Genomic DNA, 12,180 nt, shown 5'->3' on the forward strand with positions numbered 1-12,180 from the left:
TATTTTGTAAGAGCTGAGTCTTTTCTGATTTCCGAAGATATGTTACTATTGGTTTATTGTTGTGGTGTTTGTTAATTCTTCCCTAAGGAAGAATAATCTTGAGTGATTTTAAATAAATTTCTACTCAGTATTCCTCTTGAAATAGTTCCAGTCATCAGATGGATTATATTCAAGGTATCATTCTCATCTGGTAAATTGTGAAAAAATTCTATGTTTGTGATGAGTTATGTACATTTTTATAACCGGAAAACAACATGAAACTCACTGGAACCTGCAACCTGCTGATGAGAAAAGATCAGGGAGCTTGATGTTTTCACTGTGCATTTTCAGAAACATTTTCTATATAAATGATGTGCATTCATACAAATATATGTATGCCTCATGAACCATAAAGTATTTCTTCCTGAAATTTTTCTTTATTTCAGAAGTTCTGAGTGGTTTTAAGTGGTTTCCTCCCTAAAATTACATAATACTATGAAGTCTTTGATTGGAAAGAGTAAAAATATTTTCCACGCTGCACTTAAATATGCTTGTGTTATTGTTTTCCCTTTATTGAACGATCCTTTGCAATTTTATAGTAAAAACCAAAAAAATCCCACACACAGAATGACAGAATTAAAGCAACTTTCTTCACCTTTACCATCTGTGTGCTACTTTTGCTTATTTCCATCTAATGTTTAATGGCAGGCATATGGAAGCACCACAGTGGATGGAGACAAAAATCAATGATTATGAACTTAATCTTGACAAGAACAAAAGGAGTTGAGTATTCCTATGTTGGAGACTGACAATATAACTAGGAGTTTTCTGAATTAATTTCCATGTAAAATGAAATATTTATTAAAGACATGTAATACAAATATACTAATCAGAACTTTCATATTTAATCTTAAAATTCAACAATAATCACAGCCATTACTCAATAATAATAATAAAGCTGGAAAGGACTTTGTAAATGATATGTCATTCTGGTGCTTTTTTTTTTTGATAAAGCTTACCATCCAACCAGCTAACAAAGAAGAATGTTTAGACGGTCCAGAATCAATAACACAGAGCTGAATTTGGAGCTGAGATACAGTAACTCGAAAACTAGCACAGCAGATGATATTCAAGTTTTTCTCATGTATTGACATCCCAAGAGCTTTTGTGCCTTTGAGTACTGCCTTTTGATAAGATTCAATGAGTGAGAAGCATGGTTTACTTTTGGAAACAAATATGTGAAAGTGGGGTGTATAGAAATCAAGTAACAGAGTCCTGACAAAAGTCAGCTTATAGAAGGTCTGTTAGGCCTGCAGTCCCACCCGTGGTCAGTTACCTGTTCTCCAAAGGTAGAGTCAGAATACTAGCAGATTGAATTGTGGGTGGCAGCAGTAGCTACATCACTTGGTTCATGAGAGTCCATTCTGTTGGGCAATCCCATCACCACTCTGTTCATGCACCCAGCAAACCAGCACTGCATTGATCAACGATTTAGCATCCTCCCTATGGTGGGTAATACTTTTTACCAATTCAAGGTGTATGGAAATATATCTCATTTGTTTAATTGGGAAATCCTTCACTATTAAACTGCTTGATCCTTTTTTTTTTTTTTTTTTTGTATGTTTATTATCCATTCAGGTGTTTTACTCTATGTCCTTTATGCACTCCAGTTTTATTTTGGTGTTTTTCTGCTGACTCTTATTTGGTGTCCAGAGGTTACAAAAGGCAAATTTGTTATTTGTAAAACCCTAGAAGCCCAGGTCATGGATAACAGTGGCTCAAAATGACTGGCAAAGACACAAGATCAATAAAGGTAAGGTAAGCTCTGGAAAAATATTAAAAATCTGAGGTCACAGAAGATAAGATTTTAGAGATGAGTAGATCAGTTATAGTGAGGACATGCAGGTTGCAGGAGTCAGGATACAATGAAATAAAAGTCATGGCAAACATGGTGATTAAAGTAAAAAATACAGCAGTGAAGTACAGAATGGAAGATTAAAACCAGGAAAACCTTTAGAAGCAAAGGAGCTTTAGAAGTATAGCAGGTTGTTAGGAGGGCCTTAATGTAAGATGTCAGCAAATAACTTATATACTAAACCATTATGTGGCAACTCCTAGAGCCTTCAGGTGATTCCTAGAGGAGGGATTATCAGTCAAGTTTCACCCAGAAGAACAAATTTAAAATAAGTAATTAGATGCTTACAATACCATTTTCCAGTGTGCTAGAAGAACAAAAGTCTGGAAAGATCATCACATATTTTGGGTTTGCCTGCTGTTCAACATTTAGGATATTTCTACTACCGATGCTTAGGTCACGAAACCCCATCATGGTTCACGGCTGTTCCACAGCCTAGGGGTGATTCTTGGGGAAAATGCCACGTAGCATAGCAAAACATCATGTCTGCTAAAGCTCATTCATCTTCCCACTACTGCTCAGTGAAGAATAATATGTCTTCTTTCTCTATTGTATTTTCCCAATCCTAAAAGAGTGCATCTCATTGACAGACTATGACTCATACCCAGGACCCTAAAGCAAGGACCCTAGAAAATTTAATCCCAAGTGAAACATGGGAGAACATAGAAGACAGTGGTCAATGCTAGTGCCAAAAATGAAGACCAGATAACTTCCAAGACAGACAGAGAACCCCATCTCAGAATTCAGAGACAAAAAAAAAAAATTTAGAGACAAAGACAAACTAAAACTCAAAGGATGGAAAAATACATATCAAGCAAACAACAATCAAAAAAGAGCAGGAGTGGCAATATCATTTTCTGACAAAATAGACTTTAAAGTTAAATCCATCATAAAAGATAAGGAAGGACACTATATAATAATTAAAGGGACAATATATGGAGAAGCTATAACCATATTAAATATTTATGCACCCAATGACAGGGCTACAAGATACATAAAACAAACTCTACCGGCATTGAAAAGTGAGATAGACAGTTCCACAATAATAGTAGGAGACTTCAACACACCACTTTCTGTGAAGGACAGGACATCCAGATAGAAGCTCAATAAAGACACAGAAGATCTAAAAGTCCCAATCAACCAACTTGACCTCACAGACATATACAGAACACTCCAACCAACAGCAACCAACTGTACTTTCTTTTTCTGTACATGGAACATTCTGAAGAATAGGCCACATATTAGGTCATAGAGCAAGCCTTAGCAGAATCAAAAACATTGAAATATAACAAAGCATCTTCTCTGGCCATAAGGCCATAAAAATGAAAATCAATAACAGGAAAAGCAGGGAAAATAATCAAACACTTGGAAACTGAACAATACCCTGCTCAAAAAGGACTGCATATAGGAAACATTAAGAATGGAATAAAGAAATTCATAGAATCCAATCAGAATGACAACACTTCCTATCAGAACATTTGGGACACAGTGAAAGTGGTGCTCAGAGGCCAATTTATATCAATAAATGCACAAATCCAAAAAGAAGAAAGGGCCGAAACCAAAGAATTATCCCTACAACTTCATCAAATAGAAAAAGAGCATCAAAAGAAACCCTCAGACAACACATGAAAACAAATACTAAAAATTAGAGCAGAATAAAGTGAAATAGAAAACGAAAAACAATTGAAAGAATTAACAAGACCAAAAGCTGGTTCTCTGAAAAAATAAAAAAATTGATAAACCGTTGGCCAAACTGACAAAAGAAAAACAGGAGAGGAAGCAAATAACCTGAATAAGAAATGAGATGGGCGATATTACAACAGACCCAACTGAAATTAAAAGAATCATCATATCAGATTACTATGAAAAGTTGTACTGTAACAAATTTGAAAACCTAGAAGAAATGGATGAATCCTAGAAACACACGACCTACCTGAACTAACACAAATGGAAGTAGAACTAAATAGACACATAACAAAAGAAGAGATTGAAAAGGTAATCAAAAAACTCCCAATAAAAAAAAGCCCTGCCCAGGACAATTCAGTGCAGAGTTCTACCGAAATTTCAGGGAATAGTTAACACCATTACTGTTGTTGCTGTTAGGTGCCGCCGAGTCGGTTCCGACCCATAGCGACCCTATGCACAACAGAATGAAACACCACCTGGTCCTGGGCCATCCTTACAATTGCTGTTACACTTGAGCTCATTGTTGCAGCTGCTGTGTCAATCCACCTCGTTGAGGGCTTCCTCTTTTCCGCTGACCCTGTACTCTGCCAAGCATGATGTCTTTCTCCAGGGAGTGATCCCTCCTGACAACATGTCCAAAGGATGTAAGATGCAGTCTCACCACCCTTGCCTCTAAGCAGCATTCTGGTTGTACTTCTTCCAAGACAGATTTGTTCATTCTTTTGGCAGTCCATACATGGTATGTTCAATATTCTTTGCCAACACCACAATTCAAAGGCATCATTTCTCCTTTGGTCTTCCTTATTCGTTGTCCAGCTTTCACATGCATATGAGGCAACTGAAAATACCACGGCTTGGATCAGGAGCACCTTAGTTTTCAGGGTGACATCTTTGCTCTTCAACACTTTGAAGAGGTCCTTTGCAGCAGATTTACCAAATGCAATGCTTCTCTTGATTTCTCAACTGCTGCTTCCATGGCTGTTGATTGTGGATCCAAGTAAAATGAAATCCTTGAAAACTTCAATCTTTTCTCCATTTATCATGATGAGGATTTTTGTTTTCTTTACCTTGAGGTGCAATCCACACTGAAGGTTGTGGTCTTTGATCTTCATTAGTAAGTGCTTCAAGTCCTCTTCACTTTCAGCAAGCAAGGTTGTGTCATCTGCACAATGCAGGTTGTTAATGAATCTTCCTCCAATCCTGATGCCCCGTTCTTCTTCATATAGTCCACCTTCTAGTATTATTTGCTCAGCATACAGATTAAATAGGTATGGTGAAAGAATACAACCTGACGCACACCTTTTCTGACTTTACGCCAATCAGTATCCCATTGCTCTGTCTGAACAACTGCCTCTAGATCTATGTAAAGGTTCCTCATGAGCACAATTAAGTGTTCTGGAATTCCCATTCTTCTCAGTGTTATCCATACTTTGTTATGATCCACATAGTTGAATGCTTTTGCATAGTTAATAAAACACAGGTAAACATCCTTCTGGTATTCTCTGCTTTCAGCCAGGATCCATCTGACATCAGCAATGATATCCCTGGTTCCATGTCCTCTTCCGAAACCTGCCTGAATTTCTGGCAGTTCCCTGTCGAGATACTGCTGCAGCCATTTTTGAATGATCTTCAGCAAGATTTCGCTTTCCTGTGAAATTAATGATATTGTTCTATAATTTCCACATTTGGTTGGATGACCTTTCTCGGGAATAGGCATAAATATGGATCTCTTCCAGTCAGTTGGCCAGGAGCTGTCTTCCATATGTCTTGACGTAGACGAGTGAGCACCTCCAGTGCTTCATTTGTTTGTTGAAACATTTCAATTGATATTCCATCAATTCCTGGAGCCTTGTTTTACACCAATGTCTTCAGAGCAGCTTGGACCTCTTCCTTCAGTACCATCGGTTTCTAATCCTATGCCACCTCTTGAAATGGTTGAACATTGACTAATTCTTTTCGGTATAAAGACTCTGTGTATTCTTTCCATCTTCTTTTGATGCTTTCTGCTTCATTTAATATTTTCCTCATGGAGTCCTTCACTAGTGCAACTCAAGGCTTGAATTTTTTCTTCAGTTCTTTCAACTTGAGAAACGCCGAGCATGTTCTTCCCTTTTGGATTTCCATCTCCAGCTCTTTGCACATGTCATTGTAATACTTTGTCTTCTTGAGACACCCTTTGAAATCTTCTGTTCGGTTCTTTTACTTCATAAGCTCTTCCTTTTGCTTTAGCTGCTCAACGCTCAAGGGCAAGTTTCAGAATCTCCTCTCACATCCATCTTGGTCTTTCCTTTCTTTCCTGTCTTTTCAATGACCTCTTGATTTCTTCATGTGTGATGTCCTTGATGTCATCCCAGATCTCGTCTGGTCTTCAGTCACTGGAGTTCAAGGAGTCAAATCTATTTTTCAGATGGTCTCTAAATTCAGGTGGGAAAAACTCAAGGTCATATTTTGGCTCTCGTGGACTTGCCCTGATTTTCTTCAGTTTCAGCTTGAACTTGCATATGAGAAATTGATGGTCTGTTCTATAGTCGGCCCCTGGCCTTGTTCTGACTGATGATATTGAGCTTTTCCATCGTCTCTTTCCACAGATGTAGTCAATTTGATTTCTGTGTGTTCCGTCTGGTGAGGTCCATTTGTATAGTCGTCATTTATGTTGGTGAAAGAAGGTATTTGCAATGAAGAAGTCGTTGGTCATGCAAACTTCTATCAGTCAATCTCCGGCATTGTTTCTATCACCAAGGCCATTTTTTTCCAATGACTGACCCTTTTTGTTTCCAACTTTCGCATTCCAATCGCCAGTAATTATCAATGCATCTTGATTGCATGTTCAATCAATTTCAGATGGTAGCAGCTAATAAAAATCTTCTATTTCTTTATCTTTGGCCCTAGGGATTGGTGCTTAAATTTGAATAATAGTCATATTAACTGGTCTTCCTTGTAAGCATATGGATATTCTCCTGTCACTGACAGCATTGTACTTCAGGATAGAACTTGAAATGTTCTTTTTGATGATGAATGCAAAACCATTCCTCTTCAAGTTGTCATTCCCAGCATAGTGGACTATATGATTGTCTGATTCAAAATGGCCAATACCAGTCCATTTCAGCTCACTAATTCCTAGTATATCGATGTTTATGTATTCCATTTCATTTTAGATGATTTCCAATTTTCCTAGATTCATACTTTGTACATTCCAGGTTCTGATTATTAATGGATGTTTGCAGGTGTTTGTTCTCATTTTGGGTCACTCGACGTCAGCAAACGAAGGTCCCGAAAGCTTTACTACATCCACGTCATTAAGATCAACTCTACTTTGAGGAGGCAGATCTTCCCCAGTTATCTTTTCTATGCCTTCCAACCTGGGGGGCTCATCTTCCAGCAGTGTATCAGACAATGTTCTGCTGCTATTCATAAGGTTTTCACTGCGTAAAGCTTTTCAGAAGTAGACTTCAGGGTCCTTCTTCCTAATCTGTCTATTTGTCATACTCTGGGGGCTTGCCTGTTGCTGTGATGCTGGAAGATATGCCATGGGTATTCAGATACCAGCAGGGTCACTCATGGGGGACACCACTACTACTAAAGGTATTTCAGAGTGTAGAACTGCATATAATACTCCCGCACTCATTCTGTGAGGCCTCCATATCCCTGATACCAAAACCAGGTAAAAACACCACAAAAAAGAAAATTACAGACCTATATCCCTCATGTACTTAGATGCAAAAATCCTCAACAAAATTCTAGCCAATAGAATTCAACAACATATCAAAAAAATAATTCACCATGACCAAGTGGGATTCAAGCCAGGTATGCAGGCATGGTTCAACATTATAAAAAAAAAAAAAAAGAAGAAAATCCACATTAGAAAAACAATTAATGCAATCCATCACATAAATAAAACAGAAGACAAGAATCACACCATTTTATCAATTGACACAGAAAAGGTATATGACAAAGTTGAAAACCTAGTCAAGATAAAAACTCTCAGCCAAATAGAAATAGAAGGAAAATTCCTCAGTGTAGTAAAAGGCCAATAGTCAACATCATCCGAAATGGAGAGAGCCTGAAAGCATTCCCCTTGACATCGGGAACAAGACAAGGATGCCCTTTATCACCACTGTTTTCCAACATTGTGCAGGAGGTCCTACTCAGAGCACTTAGGCTAGATAAAAAAATAAAGGGCATCCAGATTGGCAAGGCAGAAGTTAAATTATGTCTATTTGCAGGTGACATGATCTTATACATAGAAAACCCTAAAGAACACTCAAGAAAGCTACTAAAAGTAATAGAAGAGTTCAGCAGAGTATCAGGATACAAGGTAAACATATAAAAAGAACATGGAAGGGGAAATCAACAAATCAACACCATTCACAGTAGCCCCCAAGGAGGTAAAATACTTAGGAATAAATCTTACCAAAGATGTAAAAGACCTATACAAAGAAAACTACAAGACACTACTGCAAGAAACCAAAAAAAACCTACATAAGTGGAAAAACATACCTCGCTCATGGATAGGAAGACTTAACATTGTAAAAATGTCTATTCTACTAAAAACTGTCTGTAAATACAATGCAATTCCAATCCAAATTCTAAAGACATTTTTTAATGAGATGGAAAAACAAATCACCAACTTCATATAGAAGGGAAAGAGGCCCCAGATAAGTAAAGCATTATTGAAAAAGAAGAACAAAGTGGGAGGCCTCACTCTACCTCATTTAAGAACCCATTATACCGCCAGAGAAGTCAAAACAGCCTAGTATTGGTACAACAACAGATACACAGACCAATGGAACAGAATTGAGAATCCAGGCATAAATCCATCCACATATTAGTAGTTGATATTTGACAAAGGCCCCAAAACAGTTAAATGGGTGAAAAGAGAGCCTTTTTCACAAATGGCGCTGGCATAACTGGCATAACTGGATATACGTCTGCAAAAAAATCAAACAAGACCCATACCTCACTCTATGCACAAAAACGAGCTCAAAATGGATCAAAAACCTAAATATAAAATCTAAAATGATAAAGATCATGGAAGAAAAAGTAGGGACAATGTTAGAAACCCTAATACAGGGCATAAACGGTATACAAAACATTATGAAAAATGCAGAAAAGAAACTAGATAACTGGGAGCTCCTAAAAATCAAACACCTATACTCATCTGAAGACTTCACCAAAAGATTGAACAGATTACCTACCTACAAACTGGGAAAAAGGTTTTAGCTATGAAATTTCCAATTACCACCTGATCTCTAAAATCTTTGCTGCCTATCTGCACTGTGTGCTGAGCACTGTGTGCCTGAGGGGCACCAGCATATTCACCCAAACCTTGGGCCCTAAACCATAAATGACTCATCCCTTCCCAGCCTCACTTGCTGGATATTCCCTGTTACACTATAGCTGAGTGACTGACCCAGCTGATGGCAAATTTAGGACAATTCCAGTAAAGCAGACATTAAGGGAATATGTAAAAACCAAACCAAACTCACAAGAATTATTAAAGGGACTCCTTCAGTTAGAGAATCAAAAACAGCAGACAACAACTTGAATCTAGGACATGGGACCACATCAGTCAGACAGCAACCTGGGTAATGAACTCTCAAGAATACAACAAAACTAAAATATTTACAACATGGAGCCAGAGTGGTCAATCTGTAAATGACAACAACATCAGAACAATGAAAAAGAGAACAAGCAGTGCACATATAGAACTTTCAAATGGAGAGGAAGTCAAGGCAATTCAAGTAATAAAAGACTGGTTTAAACTTCGGAAGGTAGGAGTAAATTTGAAGATAACCAAAAAGAAAGTTAAGAAATCTGCTCATAAAAATAAAGCAGAAAAACATGAAGTCTCAGTAAACACAAAATCTACAAAAACTAAAGAAGGAAAAGAAAAATCCAGAAATCAAAGGAATTCAGCTCAGGACAGTAAGGGGAACAAAGAAAACAATAGCACCACACACCAAAAAAAAAGCCCTATAAAATGACAGCAATAAACTCACCCTCGTCGATAATCACACTAGGTATAAATGGCTTAAATGCACCAGTAAAGAGACAGAGAGTGACAGAATGGATTAAAAAACATGACCCAGGTATACGCCGTCTACAAGACACACGCCTTAGACACGAAGATATAAATATATTAATAATCAAAGGCTAAATATATAAAAATATATATACATATATATGTGTGTGTGTGAATATATATAAAGCAAATAGCAACCAAAAAAGAGTAGAACTGGCAATCTTAATCTTAGATAAAAATAGGCTTTTAAACAAAAGCCATCATAAAAGACAAGAAAGGATGTTATACATTATTGAAACAGACAATCTACCATAAGGATATAAGCAAAAATAAATATCTATGCATCCAACAACAGGGCTTCAGAATATGTAAAACAAACTAACATACTAAAAAGAGAAATTGACAGCTCCTCAATAATAGTAGGAGACTTCAACACACCACTCTCGGTAAAAGGCAGAAAATCAAGAAATAAACTGAACAAAGATACAGAAGATGTAAAGGCCACAATCATTCAACTGGGCCTTGTAGACATACACAGAACACTCCATCCAACAGCAGCAAAGTACACATTCTTTTCCAACACCCATGGAACGTTCTACAAAATTGACCATATTTTAGACCACAAAGCAACCTTCAACAAAATCCAAAACATTGAGATAATACAAATCATCTTCTCTGTCTCAATACCATAAAAGTAGAAATTAATAACAGGAAGAGCCAGGAAAAAAAAAATCACATACAAGGAAACTGAATAACATCTTGCTGAAAAACCACTAGGTAACAGAAGAAAACAAAGATGGAATCAAAAATTCCTAGAATCAAACAACAATGAAAATAGATTATAGCAAAAATTTTGGGACACAGCAAAGGCACTGCTCAGAGGTCAATTTATAGGAGGAGATGCACACATGAAAAAGAAGAAATGGAAAAAATCAAAACGTTAGCTATACAACTTGAACAAATAGAAAACAGCAAAAGAAGCCTGCAGCCACCAGAAGAAAGGAAATAATAAAGATCAGAGCAGAAATAAGTGATATAAAGAGAATAAAAAAACAATACCAAGAATCAGCAAAACCCAAAATTGGTTCTTTGAAAGGATCAACAAAATCAACAAACCATTGGCCAAACAGACAAAAGAAAAATGAGAGGAAGCAAACAGCCCAAATAAGAAATGAAATGGGGGACACTAAAACAGACCCAACTGAAATAAAATGGAATATAAAAGAACTCCACGAAAAACTGTAATCCAGCGAATTTGAACTCCTATGCACTGCTGATGGCAATGTAAAATGATACAACCATTTTGGGAAACTATATGGAGCTTCCTTAAAAACCTAGAAATACAAATACCATACCATCGAACAACCCCACTATCCAACAGAAATAAGAGCTGTCACTTGAATAGACATATGCACACCCATGTTCATTGCAACATTACAATGTATGTACCCATTAACAGATGAATGGATGAACACACTATGGTACATACACACAGTGGAATGTTATGCAACAATAAAGAACAATGATAAATCTGCAAAACATCTCACAACATGTAGGAATCTGGAGGACATTATGCTAAGTGAAATAAGACAATCATGAGCAGACAAATACTATTTGAGACCACTATTATACAAACACATGGAAAGGTTTACATGGAAAAAGAAACAATCTTTGATGGTTAAGGAGGAGGGAAGGAATGAGAAGGGAAAAACACTAACTAGAAAGTAGATAAGTGCTAACTTTGGTGAAGGGTAAGACGGTACACAATACCAGGGAAATCAGCACATCTTGACCACGTCAAGGTCATGGAAGCTTTATAGACATAACCAAACTCCCTGGAGGACCGAATTACTGGGTTGAGGGCTGGGTACCATAGTTTTGGGGCACATCTAGCTCAATTGGCATAAGACAGTTTATTAAAAAAATGATCTACATTCTACTTTGGTGAGTGGCATTGGGTTCTTAGAGGCTTGTGAGCAACCATCTAAGATGCTTCAACAGATCCCAACCCAGCTGGGGCAAAGGAGAATGAAGAACACCAAAGACACAAGGAAAACATGAGCCCAACAGACAAAAGAGCCACATAAACCAGAGACTTCATCAGCCTGAGACCAGAAGAATTAGATGGTGCCCAGCTATGACCAACAAACACCCTGACTGGGAACATAGCAGAGAGTCCGTGAAGGAGTTGGGAAAATGTTTGAAGCAGAGCTCGAATTTCTGTAAGTAGACAACTTAAGGGTCTTACTGAGACTGGAGGAACCCTCGAAGCCATGGCCCCCAGGCACTCTGTTAACCCAGAACTAAAACCATTCCCAAAGTCCACTCTTCAGACAAAGATTAGACAGGACTGTAAAATATAAAATAATACTGGTGAACAGTGCACTTCTTAGTTCAAGCAGATACAAGAGACCAAGTGGATGGCTCCTGTCCGGGGGTAGGATGAGAAGCCAGGAAGGGACAAGAGCTGGGTGGATGGACATGGGAAATCTGGCGTGGAATTATACAGATTGTAACTAGTGTAACATATCAATATGTGTATTGATTTTTGTATGAGAAATTAACTTGAGCTGTAAAC

At 37.5% G+C, this 12,180-nt stretch overlaps 1 pseudogene; it reads right to left on the minus strand.

Annotated features, from left to right (window-relative positions):
- LOC126077127 (UDP-glucuronosyltransferase 2B31-like) overlaps positions 1 to 12,180 on the minus strand; it is a 269,121-nt pseudogene that overhangs the window by 63,196 nt on the left and 193,745 nt on the right.

Source organism: Elephas maximus, chromosome 5, assembly GCF_024166365.1.
Source record: "Elephas maximus indicus isolate mEleMax1 chromosome 5, mEleMax1 primary haplotype, whole genome shotgun sequence".
NCBI lineage: Eukaryota > Metazoa > Chordata > Mammalia > Proboscidea > Elephantidae > Elephas > Elephas maximus.